The sequence below is a fragment of the Eurosta solidaginis genome, chromosome 4 (genome assembly GCF_040869045.1).
Source record: "Eurosta solidaginis isolate ZX-2024a chromosome 4, ASM4086904v1, whole genome shotgun sequence".
NCBI lineage: Eukaryota > Metazoa > Arthropoda > Insecta > Diptera > Tephritidae > Eurosta > Eurosta solidaginis.
The window spans coordinates 175,217,214-175,238,453 of NC_090322.1; the positions used below are offsets into that span (position 1 = coordinate 175,217,214).

General features: G+C 37.9%; 2 protein-coding genes across 3 annotated transcripts in view; one reads left to right on the plus strand and one right to left on the minus strand.

Moving 5' to 3' along the window:
- The window catches only part of sog (short gastrulation), a 294,848-nt gene that overhangs the window by 64,705 nt on the left and 208,903 nt on the right, over positions 1 to 21,240 (plus strand). The gene's annotated exons all lie outside the window — the stretch shown is intronic.
- LOC137250675 (uncharacterized) overlaps positions 10,864 to 21,240 on the minus strand; it is a 320,882-nt gene continuing 310,505 nt past the window's right edge. Inside the window, exon 5 of the transcript XR_010953045.1 lies at positions 10,864 to 11,952. The gene's annotated coding sequence lies outside the window, so the exon portion shown is untranslated. The remainder of the gene's footprint in view (positions 11,953 to 21,240) is intronic.

The window sequence follows — 21,240 nt, forward strand, 5'->3', positions numbered from 1 at the left end:
GCGCTAAATGCCATTAGCACCCAGATAAATTGTGGTTAAAATCAGAAGCCCCACCATAGAACAGTACTCGTAGCGCTAGACCTATCAAAAGCGTTTGATACGGTCAACAATGGCACGTTACTGCAAGACTTGGAAGGGTCTACCCTTCCCCCATGTCTTAAAAGGTGGACCGCAAATTATCTGGGTGGCCGGCAGGTATCGGTGCAATTCAGAAACGAAATATCAAAGCCTAGAAGAATTAAACAAGGGGTGCCTCAGGGTGGTGTCCTATCCCCACTTTGGTTTAATTTTTACATATCAAAACTACCTTCGCCACCAGAAGGAGTTACTATCGTTTCTTACACCGATGACTGCACAATAATGGCCACAAGCCCGGACCCAAAGATTGATGAGCTTTGCAACAGAATAAACGGCTACCTCCCTGATCTCTCCAGTTTTTTCGCCTCGCGAAACCTGGCATTATCACCGACTAAATCATCCGCGACCCTATTTACAACTTGGACATCCCAAATGTCAACCATTTTGAACATCCACGTCGATGGCACTACGCTACCGACTGTCCTGCACCCCAAAATCTTGGGTGTGACGTTTAATCAGGATCTACATGTTGATGAGCACGCAGTCGCAATTGTTCCGAAAATCCAGAGCCGAAATAAAATCCTCAAATCCCTTGCTGGCAGTACTTGAGGAAAAGACAAAGAAACGCTCATTACCACATACAAAGCAATTGGCCATCCATTTGCGTGCTACGCGTCCCCTATATGGTCGCCAAGCCTAAAAACAACGCACTGGAAGAAGCTACAGGCCTGCCAAAATACTGCGTTCAGAACCGCCACAAACAGGCGTCGGACCTTTATGCCGGGAATTGCCCGGTGAATCCCGTACTCGGGGAACAGTACCCAAAACTTGCGGAAGAGGAACGCATACTCCCCAGGGAAACGCGAGTCTCTCTGGCTCAACTTCGTTCTGGATACTGTAACAGGTTAAACTCTTACATATCCAAAATCAACCCCGACATACAAATGTCATCTCTTTAATTGTAATGTGGAACCAACACCTCTAACACCCCTTTCATTATGGTCCACCCCTGTCGAAACAGCAAGTTTCCTTGGACTCCCGTTAGAGGATATTGATGACAATTTGTGATCGGTCGCAGCTATTAGGTGGGGTGAAACATTGCTACAACAACAACAACAACATGGTGATGTCCGTCAGCTCACTATACTCTCAATCCGTTTAGCCATCAACAGAGTTGAGCTGTCAGTAAAACAATTTAAGAATACTTTTTGGATATTCCATGTTTGTTAGCAACCAAATATAGTCAACTTTTAATGTCTTATACCCCTAGCCAGTCCAATTGTGGCCTAGATATGACGTCTGTGACCTAAAAGCCGTTTCAAAGGAAACAAAAACAATTTCTCTTATAAAACCGCTGTTTTATGATGCCGGGCAAGACAAGGACTATGATTATTCCTAGAGATATGCCGCAGAACGGCTTGTAATGAGTATAAAGGCTGACATCACCGCTCTATAGAAAGGGGCCCGTCTGTGAGCAAGGCGTGTGTATTTGGTGATACGGCTTGAAAGTTCAGCCCGTAACGAAGAAAATGGCGTACATACAAAGTACTTTCGTAGTCTATGTGTAAACAATAAAGTGTACCTTAAGATAACTAATGTTTTTAGTTAACTAGAGCTCGCCCAGAAGTTGAAGTTAAACCACATTAGAAGTAACTTTACCTATACCGCAAAGTTTTGTTTTATTATCGGCTTTTTATCGATCGGATTCTTATTAGTTTCTTATCGGTTTGTTATCGGCGGATTACAGATATGTCATCAATTTTATGTTGATGTTGTATAGGCAAATGTTTCATAACAAATTGATGAGTCGTCGATAACATGCCGACAAAGAACGGGTAAAAATCCTACAAGAAACTCATAACTTTTCTTCATCAAACCAAAAACTTTTTTCATAATAAATCGATAACTCAGTAATTCTTTACAAGTCCCTTTTACAGTAAAAATTTCGGATTGAAACATACTCGCTATGAAAATGTCAGGGAATGTGGCAAAGTCTTATATTCCCCCTACGTCCTTCACGTCCTTTGAGATCAGCCCGACTAAACTCACCATCCTTCCTCGCAGGAAAGAGGACCAAGTGTGTTAAGGACTTTCAAATGACGAATGCAGTCAATTTCCGTTATGATTTCAACGCTCTTTCCTGAGACCCAACTCCCCAACTTTCCTTAACAAAGGGATTGATTTGTGTGACATTGCATATAACGTTGAAAACCTCCGAAGGACATGATCACTTATCTTCCCTGTGATCGCCCATCGTTGAACTTTCGACCGAAGCTCAATCTATGACGACGTAATCTGCGTTGCAAGACACCATAGAGTTGAGGTCCATAAACTATCTATCACTATCTTTTTAAATGGACTGCTGATACGCAACCGCTATAAAAATTATGCAAATTTTCCCTTTGTGCAGCAACATTTTTTAAAGAGATTTAATTCGTTTCGGTTTTCTATTCATCAACTGTCAAAAGTTATTGAATCTCCTTCGACAGAAAATCCAACTACAAATTCGTTACACGACTAAGATATGCATATCAGCAACATGTGGCATCTGATTAACACGCGCAGAATGTGAGGTTTTTCTAGAAACATGTTGCTTTCGGTTACTCAAATGTTGACAAACTTAACAGTAGTTTTTATTTGTATAGTGGCGCTAGCTGCAGCAATAACAGCGCAGTCGCCAGAACTTAGCGGTGAAGTCGTCTTAGACAGCTTTGTAGGTTTTGCTGATTAAAAAGTTAGTGAGAGAATGTTACAAAAAGTGAGAGTACCTACAGAAGCTTTTATTCCAATAGTAGTAAGAGTTGTCCTATGGACTCGGGCCTTACCCCACTACGGAATGTACGAGTTGGTAAGAAAACGCTAATGCGTTTGGTGTAACTACGGGAAAATACTTACTTACTTTACTATTTGTTTAAAAAGAATGAAAAAAAGAAAGAAAAAGGTTTTTAGTGCATGCTTACCACATACTCTTCTATTGCAATTTCGGTGCACTTTTCTGTCGAATACTCAAGCGCAAGCTGACCTTTCGATACCGCCTAGGAGTCCAAGTCGTACACCAGATATATGAAAGCGGTCTTTGGTTGTGGTGCAACTGGTTGGCTCTCATTTGGACTATAGTTAAAATCACCTAATCTATGAGTAGATGGCTATATAATGCAAAACAAGAGTTAAGAAAACCTCGATTGGTTTAAAAACGGGTACCTACATATATATTGCAAAAACAAAAACTTTGTTGTTGTTGTTGCAGCTTTGGGGAGTGTTACCGATGTGATGGTCCTTTGCCGGAAACAGATCCGGTACGCTACGGTAACACAGCACCATTAAGGTGCTAGCCGGACCATCTCGGGAACGATTTATATGGCACATATAATGAAAAACATTAAACCTTCAGGCCATCCCGCCCTCCCCACCCCCAAGTTCCATGAGGAGCTTGGGGTCGCCAGAGCCTCGTCTGTTAGTGAAACAGGATTCGCCGCGGAATAGGTGAGGTTGACAATTGGGTTTGGAGAAGCTGTATATTGCGCTGGCAACCTGAAGGGTTGTGCTACATAGGCCCTTGAATCTGGTATTTTAGTCGCCTCTTACGACAGGCATACCTACCGCGGGTATATTCTGACCCCCTAGCCCGCTGAGAACAAAAACTTTGTCACTTCGTTCTAGATATATATCCGAATTGACAGCAGTTATCGACAAATCGGATAACCCACATAGCGCCATAACTGTACACCTACCTTCAGGAAGGTAGTGAATGAAGAAAAACATATTGACATTTTTCTTTGTTCAAGGTGTTGTGACGAATATTAGCATCACTAAGCGATAGTAGCTTCACTAAGCCTATACTAAGCTATATACAGCACTGATTGATCAACCGACCAGTCGCACGTAGAAACCGCGTAGTGTGGTGTTAGCGTGCGTCGCCTACCACATCAAAAATACCGGGTTCAAGCCGTTGGGCAAAGCAGCATCGAAAATTTTGAAAAAAGTATTTATAAGCGAGGTCGCCCCTCGACAGTGGTTTGGCAAACACTCCGAGTGTATTTCTGCCATGAAAAGTTTCTCAGTGAAAATTCATCTGCCTTGCAGATACCGTTCGGAGTCGGTATAAAACATGTAGGTGCCGTCACGCCAGTTTGTAGGAAAAATCAAAAGGAGCATGGCGAGAAGTGGAAGAGAAGCTCGGCCTAAAATCTTTTCGGAGGTTATCGCGCCATACATTTATTTTATTTTTATATTCTTAGCAACAATTCAAATGCGCAATATTTAAGTAGTCTAAATCTGTGGTCACGATCACTTTCTCCATGTGTTTGGTTAATGTTTGCAATATTACGCGGCATTGTACCTTGTTCCATAAGAATTCATGCAAAAAATATTTTAGCGTGTAGTGTAGTTCGCTTAGTGTGTTCTTAGCTTAAGAGGCATCGTGCCTCTCTATGAGTCAGTCATGAAATCGAAATATGTGCTGCCATGGACCACGCAAACTATTTCGAGGCTACCGTGTGGACACGATTTTAGGACGAATATGCTAATTTCGTCTTAGATTTGATAAAAGCAATGAGAATCTAAAATAAAAATCAGCTGGAAGTTACGTCCTTTTGCAATTAATGTCAAAACACCGAAAGCAGGTTCTGATTACGAAAACAACGAAAGAACCCATCGAAGGGACGAATCTTTGAACATCACAAGCTTTAGAAGAAGCTGGGCTCAAACCTTCTGACAACCATGAGCTCTCGAAATATGAAACAAAGCACAGGTTTGCAGGATTGATAGCAACAGCCAGGGATTATGAGAATAAATTGATAGCTTATGCTATAGGAATCATTCTCGTTCCTTACGCAGGTAGGGAATAGGAAGACTAAGAAGGTTCACTATAGTCTAGCATATATATAATTTCATTTTGACAGAAAACACTGAAAATATTTAAACACTCAGGCTGAAATTTTAGTGTTAATGACTGAATCTGTTTGCAAGGTGCTTTACTCAGTTTTTATGCTGTTGTTATTGTATAAGTTAATTTATTTCATGCGGGATTATAATTCTCAGTCCGGAGTCTGCTTATACCATAGACTCGTATTTTTAAGTAAAAGGTGGTTTTTGCTTCATAAACCAAATACCCACCTTTAGACCAAAAGATCGAGTCTGAGAAAATGCTTGATCTTAATGTGTAAGGCCCATTGTACGCACTGTAAAAAGAAATACAACATTTTAGAATAACGTAGCATACTTTTAAGTGCAAAGTGTAACAAATTGTTTCCGGTGTGGCTTGCCGTTCGTTTCTGAGTACCTGGTAAAATGTTCAGTATTTCACTAAAAGGGCGTCCGCAATTCATTGATGATGACGTCCGCAATTCGCTGGCAGACAAACATACAACATGCATCTTATATTGCTGATTCTATAGGAAAGATGAGACAAACCAACCATGAATCAATTTGCTCTTCAAGAGCATTGCATATTCCGATGCGCTTCATACTGCCTTATGAAGATTTGCAATGACGTTCAGATCACCCGCTTTACCAAATCTTTACTTCTTTTTCTAGAGTTTTTGAAATCGCGTATCTACTTCAAGAAGATTTAGGCTCCTGCAGCCTGAACTACGTCTAATACTATATCTTTATTATCAAGGGCGAAACCATCTTATTCGGTGCCATATTTAATAAATTCTATTCTTCCATGCTTCGCCCTCTCCAACAGCAGTGGTATCTGGGAAAAGAAATTCAATTACCAAATGTATGTACGCAGTTGTATCTTTACTGTGGGAAAAGTTATTGCGTTGTCCAAAAAGACTCGTCTTTAAAAATACCCTGATCTACCTTACCTTTAGATCAGGGTATATTTACCCATCACATAAAAAATGTATGGCGCGAGAAACTCCGAAGGGATTTCAAGCCGAGCTTCTCTTCCAATTTGCGTCGTGCCCCTTTTAAATTTTCATACAAATTAGCAGGAAGTGACCTGCTTGTTGTATGCCGACTCCGAAAGGCAGATGAGTTTTCACTGAGAAGTCTTTCATGGCAGAAATACTCTCGGAGTGCTTGCCAAACACTGTCGAGGAGCGGCCACCCTTAGAAAAAATGTCTTCTAATTGAAAAAACTTGTTTCTAACGCAGCATACTTTAAGGTGCAAAGTGTAACAAATTGTTTCCGGTGTCACTTGTCGTTCGTTTCTAGGTACCTGGTAAAATATTCAGTATTTTACCAAAAGGGCCGTCCGCGATTCATTGATGATGTGACCGTGACTGTCACATAGACAGAAAACGTGCATCTTAGGAATGGTGAGACAAGCCATGAATCAATTTGATGTTCAGCAACATGGAAATTTTCCGGTATGCTTCTTGCTGCGTTATGATGATTTGCACTGACGTTCAGATCACCTGATTTACCTGGTCCTGACTTATTTTTATGGAAGTTTTGAAGCCGCGGATCTAAGCCAAGAAGCCTTGGGCTCTTTGAGCGGTTTAAGTGAACATACTCTAGAAAATTTTTATTAAGTGCCTGAACTACGTCAAATACCATACTAAATTTCGAGGGCGCAACATCTTAGTAGGTGCCTAATTTGATAAATTATCTTCTTTTTTCGTGCTTCACCATTTCAATTGGCAGTGGTAACTCACTTATTATCACCCATATCCTCTAACTCAAGTCCAAAAACAATTTCAACAGAGTTGAAGCAATGAGACATTGGTGTTATGGGTTATGGGTTATGTTAATGGTTCTATAATAATAAAAGATGGTTGGTGGAGACATATATAAATGTAGTACATAAGGTATGTCAGGGTTGATTCTGGCTAAACATGAGTTTAACCTATACCAATAATCACATCGAACTTTGAGTTTCCCTTTGCTAAAAATTCGGTAGTGAACTCTAAGAAGAGGGCCTGTCTGGCATAACTCGCCATAAGAATTTACCGACCGTACATAGATAAGGCTGAGGGTATTTTCGTTCTATTTAAGATTAATAGGATGAGTTCTTGGATGCCGAACTTCTTCATAGTGTTTGCGGACATGTCTCCTTATTTACTTGAGAGACGAGGCTGAATCAATCAGTTCCCTGTTTTGAAGACCAGGTATCTGGTGACTTAATAGTTTTGATTCTTTTCCTAATTTTTATCGCCAATTTACCAAAGTTTAGTAGTTGGAGACAAACACAAAAAATAAATGCAATGATATAAAAAGGAATCAAAAAATGCAGGAAAAGAAGGAATGCATATTTACAGTAAGAAACAAATAAAGATAAAAAAATCCAATTATATGAAAGCAAAATCAATTTATATTCAACTATTGCATAGGATATATCTGTAACCACAAGTCATAACAGCTAAGTCGAAATCACGCTATCGAAAAGTGGTATAAAACGCTTCAAATCTCGAATATGTATATATACTCAAATATCGTTAAAAATCAATTATTATGAACATATTTAAAATCTAAATCGCTAATTTAGTAGATATAAAATGCTATCAAAAATTATTTTTGCGTGTTACCTTATCTTGACTTAGGCGATTATGACTTGTGTATAATGCGTGCAACAGATTTGCTTCCGCTGAACGTTTTTAATATGTAGCATACATTTAGGAGCATTTTATAATGCAATGCTTCCGCTGCCGCTTGTGTTTAATTTCTGGGCTCCTGGTAGAATATGCAAACAAGGTGTGTAAAATTTCCGACTTTTTAAAACTTCATAGAAAGTAAAATTTTGATCTTTCAGGCTTCTTGTTGCTGTCGGAAGGATTAAAAAAAAATTTTTAACGCTCTGGATCTTTCAAATTTGCGGTTAAGGAAGCATTAATGAGTCGATTTGGCCCACAAACTATTAATCTCTTTGACGATGCCAGAAAGCAGCTTTACAGCTTTGTATGAACTAATAGAGTTTGGAGGTCTGCTGCTACACCTTTACAGCTTTGTATGAACTAGTAGAGTTTGGAGGTCTGCTGCTACACCTTCTTTAATATAATACAGGTAGATTTTAGCTATATAAAGACTAGACGGGGGTAATTTAGATGATAAATTTTCAAGTAAAATTAGAACCACACACAGTTTTTATAGCCTTTATCCAAGAGTCTTCAAAAAAATATTTCGGCCTGTGCAATCATCTTCGAAATCAGTTTTAAACAATTTTTTGAAGGAGTATGGTAAAACGTGTTTCACACCATGCAGGGGCTATCTTTGACGCCACATGCGATTTCATGTCCCGACTCATTTTAGATGGACAAACTGTGAGCCTATGGCAGTATTTAGATCGCAGTTATGTATGTGAGTCGCGCAGGTCTCCCTGGGTATATTGGATTATTCTACTGCGATGGACTTTGATTGTAGGCCAATGTTCACACAAACGCATGCCATGGCTGTTTTATGTGCGCCGTATTGCACGCTCTGTTCACGAAGGTGCTCCCTATCCGTGTGGAAAGAAACTCTGCGCCTTTTAAATAAGTAGAAGAAGCTGGATCTAAATCTTCTGGCCCATGATCTCTCGAAATAAAAAACAAAACCTGGTTTGAAGGATTGATTACAACTGCCGGGGATTGTGAGAATAGATTAATAGGTTGCACTAAAGGAATCCCTCTCGTTCCATACGCAAGGGGGGAGTAGGACAACTTAGAAGGTGAAATATAGTCGAACGATAGTATTTTTTTAGAAATAAAAATAAATATATCACAATTTCTTGCATAGCAAGATGAAACAAATTATATTCAGCCCCTGCTATAGGGTATATAATTTGTTCCACAAATAAGTAAATGTGTAGCATACATTTAGGAGCATTTTATAATAAAATTGCTTCCGCTGCCGCTTTTGTTTAATTTCCGAGCTCCTAGTAGAATATACAAGGATCGGAAGGTTTGCATTTCCGAAATTTTAAAACTTCAAGTGAAATTTGGATCTGTCTGTCAGTCTTCTTGTCACTGTCAGAAGGGACAAACCCCACAATATATTGGACTAAACAAAACATTTTTAACGTTCTGGATCTTTCGAATTTGCGGTTAAGGAAGCATTAATGCGTCCATTTGGCCCACAAACTATTAATCTCTTTGACGATGTCAGAAAGCAGCTTTACAGCTTTGTTTGGAGATAAAGGTTCGAGGTCTGCTGCTACACCTTTAATACTGCTGGGCTTAAGCTAAATAAAGATTAGGCAGGAGTACTTTAGATGATGTATTTTCAAGTAAAATTACTACTACACACAGTTTTTATAGCCTTCATCCAAGAGTCTTCAAAAAATGTTTCGGTCAGTGCAATCATCTTCGAAATCGGTTTTAAGCAATTTTTTTGAGGCTTCTTGCCGCTGTCCGAAGAAAACAAACCCACAATAAATTGGTATTAAACAAAATATTTTTACGTTCTGGATCCTTCTAATTTGGTGTTAAGGCAGAGTTTATGAGTCCATTTGCCCACAAACTTATAATCTCTAAGACGATGTGAGAAGGCAGCTTTACAGCTTTCTTTGAACTGATAAAGGTTCGAGGTCTGCTCAATTTTAAGACATTTTTTGAGAAAGTATCGTAAAACGTGTTTCACACCATGCAGGGACTATCCTTAGACGCAATATGAGTTTTTTATGTCAAGATTAAATTTAGATGAATAAATTGTTAGACTATGACAGTATATGTAATATGTATATAGTAATATGAGTTTTTTATGTCAAGATTAAATTTAGATGAATAAATTGTTAGACTATGACAGTATTTAGATCGAAGTTATGCGAGTCTCATAGGTCTCCCTGGGTAGATTGGATTATTCTGCTGCGATGAAATTTGATTGTACTCGAATTCTGACACAAACGCATGTTATGGCTGTTTTATGTGCGCGATATCTCACCATCTCTTCATGAAGGTGCCTCCTTATCCGTGTGGAAAAAAATTTTGCTTCTGTTTAATAAGTAGAAGAAGTTAGGCCTAAGCCTTCTGACTCATAGCTCTCGAAATATCTGACTCATGAGCTCTCGAAATATAAAACAAAACACACATGGTAATTATTTCCTGGTTTGAAGGTTTGATTACAACAGCCAGGGATTGTAAATTTATAAGTTGTGCTATAGGAATCGTTCTAGTTCCTTACGCAAGGAATGAGTAGGAGAACTTCGAAGGTTCACCGTAGTCGAGCTATAGTATATTTACACAAATAAAAGAAGATATCACAATTTCTTCTACAGCAAGATGAAACAAATTATATTCAGCCGCTGCAATAGGGTATATCATTTGTTACACAAATAAGTAAATGTGTAGCATGCATTTGGGATCATGCCATAATTAGATTGCTTCCGCTACCGCTTGTGTTTAATTTCTGATCTCCTAGTAGAAAATTTACAAAATTTTCGACTTTTTTAGACTTCTACAATAAGTAAATTGTATCATACATTTAGGAGTATTTTATAATGCGCTGCCGCTTGTGCTCAATTTCTGAGCTCCTATTAGAATATACAGGTTTGCAAGATTCTGACTTCTGAGTAAAATTTTTGGGTCTGTCAGGCTTCTTGTCACTGTCAGAAGAAAACAAACCCCAAAACAGTTTGAGATTTAATAAAATATTTTTAGCATTTAGGATCAACTTTAGATCTATATTCTACTGTTAGGCACGGGTAACCTGGAGAAAGTTAACCCTAACCCATCGGCCTCAATTAAAGCAGCCAAGCTTCTTTTAAAGCGGTTATGAATGAAACCCATTTTGAAAAAAAAAAAACAGAATTTTTTAATTGTTTGAATTCGGTATATTTTGTTTATTCAAATAAATTGGTTAAATTAATGAATGCTTAATCACTAGAACAATTTACGCTTCCATTAGCAGGTACTTCGCTTTGTCCTCATTCACCGTCAAACCATCTTTTCGCTTCTTTATCCAGCTTCGAGTAAGCAGAACTTACGACGCGGATTTTCGGGCCGATGATATTAATGTCGTCAGCATACGCCAGTATTTGAACGCTTTTATAGAGTATTGTTATAGAGCGGTTAAGTTCTGCAGCTTGTATTATTTTCTTCAGCATTACATTGAAGAAAGAGCACGATAGAAGGTCACTCTGTTTGAAACGTCGTTTAGTTTCCAACGGCTCGGAGAGGTCCTTCCCAATTCTGACTGAAAGGATGGTGTTTTTCAACGTCATTTTGCACAGCCGTATAAGTTTTGCGGGGAAACCAAATTCAAACATAACGGCATATACATAGGAAGCTGCTTTTCGTGCTGTGGGTTTCAATATTTCGCACAATACACTTCATAGGACCTTTTATGCAATACTAAGAAAGCTGATTCTGCGATGGTTGACGCAGTTTGTAGGATCCCCTTCTTGTGGAACACGTAGATTCCAATTGTCAGGCATGGTCGAACATATTTTGCAAGAAATACTGATGCATGCATCTTCCCAACTCCTCGCCGCCGTATTTGAATAACTCCAAATGCAATCCATCCGCGCCCGCGGCCTTCTTGTTTTTTGATTTAGTATCGCTTTTCTTTCTTCGTCATGGTTGGATGAGGGAACATTTATTCCATCATCGACGATTGCGGGCTCATTTTCCCTGGGCGTTTCATCGCTATCTCCGTTTAGAAGCATAGAGAATATAAGCACTCTTTGGTCATCGCTTACCAGGTCGTCGTTTTCGTTTTTACAGGAGTTTGCCCTGGGATTAACACCTTCTGTCTGTAGCCGAATTTTTTGGTAAAATTTGCGGACGTTATTCCTGGTGTCTAGCCTCCACTTTTTTCTTCCTGTTACGTTCGCTTTTAAGGCAGCCTTGTAAAAAGCGTCATTTCTTTCGGTTGCATCGCGGCATTCTTCATCGTATCAGTTAATTTTTCCAATACTCCTACATTTCGTCGGGTTGCTTTGTGCTCTCAGCGAGCAGATGTGAGAGTAGAGTTGCGAAATCATTGGCAGTGTGTTGCGATTGCGATCCCTGTAAAGAAAAATTAAAATTAATATTAATAGAAGTTAAACAAAAAGAATGTATGTTTGCATATATAAATAAGTATATATAACTAGCTTTTAACAAATATTTATAACTCTTTTCATTTGAGCGTTTTTTTTTCCCTTCAAAATGAAGTTCTTGAGTAAAAACTAGCGATGCGGTATTTATTCTATTGAAGAGGAAACGATTATCTTCAAAGCAAATTTCTAAATGACAAATGGAAATATATTTTACGAGCCGGACCCGTGTGCATTTTGCGCAACCAATATAAGTCTCTTGTCAAATATCAACATAAATCAGCTGTTATATCAATCAATTAAAACTCTTAGAGCTTGCGCTGCCATCTGGCATATGGTAGCAACTGCTGGTAATGCAGTGCAAATATTCACAATAGTGCCATAGTACAAATAGATTTCTTTGTGTGCTCACAATTGTTCATTTTTAACAAATTATTTTAATAAAATATAGTTAAACAAAAGCACTACGACCAAAATTGCCCAAAGCTCGCTAATAGCCCGAATCTCCATCTTTACAACCAAAACTTTTTTTATAGATTTGGATTCCAAATAAGAGCGAAAAAGGGACCCGTACATAAAAACAGCAATCCGTTAGTCACTTATCTCTAAGTAATCAAAATTCTCGTTTTCTTCTTGCTTACTCAAGTATTATTATTAGCCAAAGTGTAAACAAAAGGCAGCTGTTTAGTTAATTTTCATGTATGCACAATAGATTTTAGCGTTTTATTGTAAAAGATATTCACAATTATCGACTTAACTGGGAGTTGATTATCCTGTGTTGGTGAAGATATCAAATGAAGCTAACCGCCTAAAGGATTGCTATTCTCCAGGTCAATTCTAACTTATTTAGAGATGGTGAAAACGACCCTTAAACTATTTAAGCTGTATGATTTAAGCATATATAAAAGAATAATACTCACAGATAAGGCAAAACCAACAAAACTAAATTGTTATATTTAAACAAAATACAGCCTCCATTTCGAAAAAGTGGCAAATTTTTTCTAACGCTACCTACTAATAAAAAAAAAAGCGTGTCTACTAAGTTAAATTTGTAAGCATACAGGTGTACGTCTAGAAAAATAATGTTTTAAAGTTAACTAGAGCTCAGCCAGGGGTTGAAGTAAAAGCACAACAGACAAACCTTTAACAGAAACAAATAGTTTCGAGCGTTTTGACAAGAGCTACGTCGGCTTCTTATAGGGATCAACCAATATCGACAAGTATTGTTTTTTTATTGATAGGGAATCATTAGCCGTGTTTTTTTTTCAGATGTGTATACACCTACATTTGCGGGTAAAAAAAACAATTATTATCACTTAGGTAATGTTTAGGAGACCCATCTAGCGGCATTTATTGAAGTTTCGTGGCAGTGACAAATGACTCGCTACAAAACGGGTTGTTCTGAATGGTGGACACACGCACCTCTACGGTTCATAGTGTATAACCTATAGCTGAATGGGTTGCGATGAATTCTGGACACACACTTTTCGTACTTATAAGTGGAGAATAGTGTAGAGATAAAATTGAGAGACACATTTCAGTTGGAACTGAGTATAATGCATACTGAAATTTAGCTGTACTAATTTTCTGCGCAACAATTTCATAAGTTCAGAAACGGCTACATACTTAGTAGTCCATATAAAGTTTAAGTGCATATGTGTGTAAATGTAAAAAAAACACATATGTATAATATCTTCGAGTTTTCGATTTTTATCAGCTTGCTATCGATTTGTTATCAGTTTTTCATTGTCTTCTTATTGGTTTCTTAACAGCTGGCTATTAAAGGGTATATGCGTGCAATCAATTTAATATTGAAGTTTTGAAAGCATGTGTTTCATAACAAACCGATGAGTAACAAATTGGTAACACTCCCGGTACCCCAGCGGGTTAGGGGGCTTAGACTAAATCCGCGGTAGGTATGCCTGTCGTAAGAGGCGACCAAAATAGCGCAACCCTTTGAAGGGATTTCCAGCTCAATATATAGCTTCTCTACCCCAAATTGTCAGCCTCACCAACCCGTGGCGAATCCTATTTCATTAACGGCCGAGGCTCTGGCAACTCCAAGTTCCCCATGGATCTAGGGGGTGGGAGGGCGGAATGGCCTAGAAGGTTTCATGTGGTCATAGCAAATCGTTCCCGAGATGATCGGGCTATTTATTATCTTAATGGTGCTTGTTACCGGAACGTACCGAATCTGTATCAAGGCCTTCGGAGAGCGTTCTTATCGCTACAACGACAACTACAACTCCGATAAGAAATCGATAATTTTTCAATAACAAATCGTTACTTTTTTGATAAAAAATCGATTAACTTTCGATAGCACGCTGATAAAAAATTGCTAACACTACAATAAAACGGATAACTTGTCAAATAAAAATCGATTTAATTAAAGTAAAGTTAATTTAATTTAGCTCAATTTAACTTAGTTTACTTTAATTTGATTTCGCTCAGTTTAATTTTATGTAGTTTAATTTAGCTAAATTAAATTTTATTTAGTTTATGTAGATTTTATTAAATTTCATTTCATTTCATTTAATTTTATTTTATTTTGCAGCCGCCGTGGTGTGATGGTAGCGTGCTCCGCTTACCACACCGATAATCCTGGGTTTACACCCCGGGCAAAGCAACATCAAAATTTAAGAAAAAAGTTTTTTCAATTAGAAGCAAATTTTTCTAAGCACTCCGAGTGTATTTCTACAGTGAAAAGCTTCTCAGTGAAAACTCATCTGCCTTGCAGATGGCGTTCGGAGTCGGCATAAAACATGTAGGTCCCGCCCGGCCAATTTGTAGGGAAAATCAGGAGTAGCACGACGCAAATTGGAAGAGAAGCTCGGCCTTTGAACTCTTCGGAGGTTATCGCGCCTTACATTTATTTATTAACTTCGAAAAACGGAGATAGTACTTTGTCTACTTAAGCCTCAATCTCTACAAGAAAGTGGGTTGCCGGCTGTTGCACAGTGCTATTATTTCATATCGTTAGCGTAATTTACAATGGCAGATATGGCATTTTAAGCGAGTTATAATACTACAAAATTTTTCCGGGAGGTGTATTTTAATAAATCTGTTGGATATGACCTTTGTGAATAAAACTAACGATATAAATTTAACCAAATAATATAAAAATATGTTACAACCAACAAATCCCCAAATAGAAACAAACTTCAACTTAAACCTAATTACCTAACCACATGCTTTGTTTTTGTAAACACTTTCTGTATCAGTAATAAAAATCACGCATTTTTTCATATTGTGATAAATATTAGCTTCACTAAGTTGATACTAAATAAATAATCACGCAACAATAAAAAAAACATGAAGCAGCCACTCGTATATACATGAACACATCAGTCATCAATTACACACATATATAAAAGGCAACGAAGAGATAACTCACACACAGATGTAGTCACCAGCCGAAGTTGTTACTCACACATACACACGCATATATGTAGCTCAATTACCAAGCAGGAGATACCGTAGTTCTAGAAGGCGAAACGTCTAGACTTTAGTAGAGATATGCGAATGAAGCTACGGAGAGTATAAAGGCAGCATAAGCTAAGTAGTCAGTATTCAGTTTTGATTTAAGCACGCTATTGGTTGTGAAGTATAAGTGTTATTGCGAAGTACTCTCAAAGTAGTCTAATAAAGACCATTTTGCGTTATTGAATATTGGAGTTATTTATTCACCAGTTTAGCGATTCGAACGTTAGTAGCAGGTTTCAAATAAGCGGAATTTCCCTAAATTCGTTACAATATTATCTCTGGCTCTTTTGTTTCCAACATAGTGTAAAAATCTGCTGCACTTGCATGCACAAAAATTGTGCTTATGCTCAGAGACTTTGATATATCTACATATACATATGTAGATGACATATTTGCATTTCTCTCATACTCTACCACAGCTTCTGCTTAATTTTTTATATGAAATCACTTACTATATTTAAATTAATATCGTCACAAACAAAAATAAATGTTTATTAGTTGGCAACACTGCATTTCGAATTTATTAATGGATCGTGTCTGTTTTTCTCATTCGCTGCATATTGCATATAAGTTTATCAGATTGTGTTGCAACGACGAACGCCAATATATGAACGTGAATAGGAGCGCGGGCACTACCAGCACGAACAATACCAAGCATATCGTTTATATAAAATGCTCGTGGTGAACGTTTTTAACATTGCGTTCACATCGTCGTTAATTACCGCCAAGCATAGCACTCGCAGCCGAAGTCAACGACGGCAGTAGGCGATGTTGGCGTGGACGCCAACGTCAGCGGTTCAACATGGGCAGTGGTTGTGAAGAAACAACATGAAAATGTGCAACAGCACCACTAAAATCTCTATCAAACCAACTCACAATCTCACCGGCCGACGTTCATTCATATGACCATTGGAAGCAAAAAAAAAAAAAAATTGCTACTTCAGGCAAAACAGACCCAATGACGTTAGCGCAGCAAAGTATGCTCACTAGTATGAAGTTCAAAACTGGCGGCCTGAGTAGCACAACTCAAACGCAGCGCAGCCAAACATCGTACAGTGTAACGAACACAGATATATCGCTGCACTTTTCGACGGCCGGCGTAGAGCGTGCTCCACCTACTAAACCGAAGATCTTGGGTCCACACCTCGGACAAAGCAACATCAAAATTTTAGAAACCAATTTTTTGTGATTAGGCAATCACTCCGAATGTATTTCTGCCCTGAAATGCCTCTCAGTGAAAACTCGCAGATGCCGTTCGAAGTCAGCGTAAAACCTTTATGTCCAATCCCGCCAAATTTGTAAAAATTAAAATGGAGCACGACGAAATTTGGAAAAGACGCTCAGCTTAAAATATTTTCGGAGGTTATCGCGCCTTGCATTTTTTTATTTATTCTAAAAGGTGCTGCGATTTTGCTGTATTTTTTTTTTTTTGTATTCTATCTAACTTAATTACATCTTAAATTGGCGCTGAACCCTTTAAACGTTTATGACCGGTTTACAAGGCACGCAAGTCGCTGCTTCGCTATGCTAACTGACAAAAATTGGTAACACTAAGGGGAAATCGTTTTCGATATAGTGCTACCAGTGTAGTGGAAGTCTCTCCTTCAATAGGCGGGTTCCGCTAAGAATACCTTTTTGGCTGGAGTATTATCTCTCATTTGCATAACTTGACCTAGCCAGCGTAGCGTAGTAGTGTTTTGATTCTCAGATCCACCTCATTTAATGTTGTCATGGTCCATGCTTCTGAACCATATAGCAGGGTGGATATGAAAAGTGATTGTAGAGTATGATTTAAGTTTGCATACTTTTCAATTTCCTACTCAATGTAAAGTAGCATTCGTTGGCAAGGGTGATTTTTCGCTGGATTTCTAGACTGACATTGTTGTTTGTATTAAAATTGGTTCTCTAATAAACTACATTTCAAAATTATGGCTGAAGATTTGCCCGATGAGGGCAGGTACTGTGTTTTGTCCTCTTTAACCATCAAACCCATATTTTCTGCCTCTTTTCCAGTTTGCAGTAAGCAGAACTTATGCTCATCAGGCTGCGAGAAAATTAAACTTCAATTGTAAGGAAACGATTGTGTTTTCAAGTGGCGTATGTAGATTTTTTAAGATATCTCGAAAACCAGAATGATACTGAAAAATCTGATTCTATATACAAATTCCGAGAGTTTAAGGCCTTTAGAAAAGTATTGACTAATTTCTGGGTTTGAACATTTTTTTTTTTTTTAATTTTTGTCATCTGACGCAAAGTCCATAAGAAACGTCAGGGCATATTCTACTCCCCCCCAGATTTGAAGTGGCAGCGTGAAAAATCTGATGTACAGTAAAAAGATCGTGCCACACTGCTCTTACTGAACAACAAATTACGTGTTGATGTGTGGTTGCAAAGTCTCTCTCGGCAAACAAAAGTCATGATCTATAAGTCACTTATCGTACCCGTCCTGGTATGTGGTGCAGAAGCATGGACTAAGACATTATAAGATGAGGCGGCTCAGGGTGTGTTCGAGAGAAAAGTTCTTCGAAAAATGTACGGTTCTATACGCGTTCAGCGAATTGGAACACAGTGGTTATGCTGGTTAGGCCATGTTATGGGCCATGGATGAGCGTGCATATCAACTTATGTGGAGCTAAGTGTTAGCTTTGTCGATGCGTAAGGGATTGACGGACTTCGATAACATTTTGAGGGGGATGGAAGTGTATCATATATTCTGGGACCATTTTGGGACAACATCGGAACAAATTTGGAATAAATTTAGGATCGCTTCGGGATAAATTATGTATCGTAGTAATCGTAGTAATTTCAAACTTTTTCGTAAAAAACGTAGTAAATCTACCCCGATCATAGTGAAGTTCTAACTCTGGTGCATATATAAAGTATTGCTTATATGTCATATAATCCTTATAGGGATACTAACAGACCCGGCAGACGTTGTTCTGCCCTAACTTTGATCTAGCTCCATAACTTCTAGGACGTTTTTACTTCTTACTCTCCCTCCTCCTCCTCTCTCCTTTTCTGTAACCTTTTATTTACTCCTCTCCCTCTCCGCCATTACGATATCTTGAAACATGAACTAAAATTGAAGAATCCTTCTTATGTTTAGTAATTATTAATAGGTCTGGAAGCACTGCGACCTTTGTGCAGATCTATTGTGCAATATTTTTAGTAATAAAAACATTTAAGATAAATTAATTACTGTTACGACATTTGATTTCGCAAATGTTCGTATTTTTAAACAAAACTTTATTGAAGTTATACTTCTTTAGGCACGTTATGAAAAATTTATTAGAGTGAAATTTTAAAAAATGTGACAAAAAAGTCACAGGTTGAAAATGCAGTTCGTGTGTATGTCCGCTGTGAATTGTATGAACAAACTTGCTTTTGAGTGAGATGTATGTTCATATATTATTGTGCGAGCCCGGAGAGTGTTCCTGTGAAGTTTCATTCCGGGAAGTGAACCGGGGACCGATCTATTCGATCAAATTCTATTCACTGTGCAATTCGCCTGAAATTTGGCATATAGGTAGCCCTTTGCCTAGATTAGTACTGGAACTTGGACTAGGACTGGGACCGGGAGTGGCACTGAGACTGGGTCTTAGAACTGGACTGGGAAGAAGGGATGGAGATGAACAAGAAAAACTAGAGAGAAGAGAAAAGAGGAAAGGAGAAAGAGACAGCTAGACGAAGATAGAGAGATATGAAAAGATGGAGCGGAAAGAAGTGGGGAAAAAGACGGATAGGGAGAAAGAGACGCAGAAAAAGAGAAAGGCAGAGGGAAGAGTGAATAAAAAGATACAGAAAAGGGTAAAGAGGGTAAGGGAGAGTAAGATGTAAAAACTGCTAAAAGTTATGCAGATAGACCAAAGCTAGGATAGAGCAACGTCTGCCGTATATGCTAGAAGTTGAAGTTCCGATTCCGTCACTACCGGAAGTGTCTATGGCAGTGGACGTAATTTAAAAATAATAACATCCAGTTTATTCGCGGATTTATGCTGCACACAAATACAATTTCAGGCCGAGCTTCTAAATGATTTATGCTGACTCCGAATGGCATCTGCAAGGTAGATGAGTTTTCAAGGCAGAAATACACTCTGAGTGCTTGCAAAATCACCGCCGGGAAGTGACCCCGCTTAAGGCGGCTTAAGAACGTTCACTACACTTACCGTCATTAGCGGCACCTAATAGATTTTTTTCTCGTTTTTTGGCTTGTTTTCTTTTTTTAAACGGCTTTATTTGGCTTGACTTGACAGAATGGCTGGCTGGCACGAATTTTGTAATTGAAATTTAAGTAACTTCCCGATAAGCTACAAGCTTGAAACTTGGAATATTGTTCAGAACTCGATGACAATGTAATAATAAGAAGAAAGAAGTCCTATAGGTGGCGCATGGATCGAAATATTTCAAAAAATCGTATTTGTAGTCCGATTTGGTTAATATTTGGAACACATAATACATACATGAATAGAAAGCGACCTATGAAAAAATCGCCGCTAGGTGACGCAAGGATTGAGGTATTAGAAATACTCGTATTTGTCGTATTCGTCCGATTTGGCTCATATTTGGAACAAATATTACATATAATCCTGTAGAAGTGACATATTTTGAAATATTTTGGAGTTGGAGGAAGGACAAGCATTCGTGGCGCAGAGTCAAGTAAAGTCTTTGGAAGGATTATGTATTGAGGACTTAGATTGTAACAAATTGTCAGGATGGAGTCTTTGTAATAATGAGTCACTAAATGAACTAAATAGAATGAAAAATAATAGCCAATTAAATAAAGACTAAAAACTTGAAAATAAAATAATTAAGTTTTTTTTTTTAATTAAACGGTTTATTGAAAACAATACTTACATACATGAAGTTATAACAATACTAAAATCTAGAAAATAATTAGGTAAGTCCTAGGTACTAGCCATTACACTCCTCATCAATCTAGAGCGTTGATCAGACAATTAAATAAAAGCGTTGGACGCGTCAAATTTCTATTAAGTAAAACCAACTGAACCTTAATCAGGTTATGTATGCTACGCCTCACATTTTTTATTTAATTGTCTGATCAACGCTCTAGATAGATGATTTAGTATTATTATTTTCAAGTAAGTATTGTTTTCAATAAAACCGTTTAACTTAAAATTTTTTTATATTATTTTATTATATTTGTAAATACATTTTCAAAAATAAATTTGAAGTTTAAATATTTGTTTATTTTTTAAATATTTGACAAAATGTTCACCGCTTTCATAATAGCGGTGGGAAAAAACGTTGATGAACGAGTTTCTAACGTCATGAGCGCCGTAATAATGCTTCGGTGGACTTCACCGTCTGCTTAGTCTCCACATAACTACTTTTACATTATAGCATTTTTGACAACGTACTCTACCGCTATGTAGCGGCCGGTATATAGCGGCATCGTTTTCGAGGAAACCAAGCCTTTAGAAAAAAAATTTTCTAATTGGAAAAACTTGTTTCAAAATTTTTGATGTTAAACCAACCCCTTGAATTGAGCCTCAGATATTGTTATTTTTTTACTTTATAACCGTAGCAATTGAATGTTTAGTGTCCCTGCCTGTCTATTAGAAATATCTGGCTCACTTTATCAGAATTCTTCAACAAAGGTGAAATATTGCGCACAATTGTTCCATCCGTGACGATGGAACATCCCAGCACCATCTTGTACGGTGGTTCGTTTCAATCACGGTTTTGCATGAATATCTTATATGAGTCGTTTATTTTAAGAAGATATACGAATAATCACAATCCTATATAATCTTTT